General features: G+C 42.1%; 1 non-coding gene across 1 annotated transcript; it reads left to right on the forward strand.

Moving 5' to 3' along the window:
- The first annotated feature begins 751 nt into the window (after nt 1-751).
- On the forward strand, nt 752-859 carry LOC130937312 (small nucleolar RNA R71). The gene has a single exon (XR_009068535.1). It is a non-coding gene; the product is annotated as a small nucleolar RNA R71 (small nucleolar RNA).
- Nucleotides 860-1381: the final 522 nt, after the last annotated feature.

A 1381-nucleotide genomic window follows, 5' to 3' on the forward strand; every position in this document is an offset into this window, starting at 1 on the left:
GCTTTGCACTCTCCTTTGGATTTTCTTCTGTGTTGCTTGGAAGAGTACTTGGAGGGAGTTCAGTAACTTTCTTGCTCAGCTGTCCCACTTGTCCTTCCAAATTCCTAATGGAAGACCTTGTTTCAGTCATGAAACTTTGAGTGGTTTTGATTAGATCAGAGACCATGGTTGCTAAGTCAGAGGGGTTCTGCTTAGAATTCTCTGTCTGTTGCTGAGAAGATGATGGAAAAGGCTTGCCATTGCTAAACCTGTTTCTTCCACCATTGTTGTTGTTGAAACCTTGTTGAGGTCTCTCTTGATTCTTCCATGAGAGATTTGGGTGATTTCTCCATGAAGAATTATAGGTGTTACCATAGGGTTCTCCTAGGTAATTCACCTCTTCCATTGAAGGGTTCTCAGGATCATAAGCTTCTTCCTCAAATGAAGCATCCTTAGTACTGCCAGGCGCATGTTGCATTCCAGACAGACTTTGAGAAATCAAATTGACTTGTTGAGTCAATATTTTATTCTGAGCCAAAATGGCGTTCAGAGTATCAATCTCAAGAAATCCTTTCTTCTGACTTGTCCCATTGTTCACAGGATTTCTCTCAGAAGTGTACATGAATTGGTTATTTGCAACCATTTCAATGAGCTCTTGAGCTTCTGTAGGCGTCTTCTTCAGATGAAGAGATCCTCCAGCAGAGCTATCCAAGGACATCTTAGATAGTTTAGAGAGACCATCATAGAAAATACCTATGATGCTCCATTCAGAAAGCATGTCAGAAGGACATTTTCTGATCAATTGTTTGTATCTTTCCCAAGCTTCATAGAGGGATTCTCCATCCTTCTGTCTGAAGGTTTGGACTTCCACTCTAAGCTTACTCCATCTTTGTGGTGGAAAGAACTTTGCCAAGAAGGCATTGACTAGCTTTTCCCAAGAGTCCAGGCTTTCTTTAGGTTGAGAGTCCAACCATATTCTAGCTCTGTCCCTTACAGCAAAAGGGAATAGCATCAGTCTATAGACCTCAGGGTCTACCCCATTAGTCTTGACTGTGTCACAGATTTGCAAGAATTCAGCTAAGAACTGATGAGGATCTTCCATTGGAAGTCCATGGAACTTGCAATTCTGTTGCATTAGAGAAACTAATTGAGGTTTAAGCTCAAAGTTGTTTGCTCCAATGGCAGGGATAGAGATGCTTCTCCCATAGAAGTCGGGAGTAGGTGCAGTAAAGTCACCCAGCACCTTCCTTGCATTGTTTGCATTATTGTTGTTTTCGGCTGCCATGTCTTCTTCTTCTTTGAAGAATTCGGTCAGGTCCTCTAAAGAGAATTGTGCTTTGGCTTCTCTTAGCTTTCTCTTCAAGGTCCTTTCGGGTTCAGGGTCAGCTTCAACAAGAATGCC

This window comes from Arachis stenosperma, chromosome 6, assembly GCF_014773155.1.
Source record: "Arachis stenosperma cultivar V10309 chromosome 6, arast.V10309.gnm1.PFL2, whole genome shotgun sequence".
NCBI lineage: Eukaryota > Viridiplantae > Streptophyta > Magnoliopsida > Fabales > Fabaceae > Arachis > Arachis stenosperma.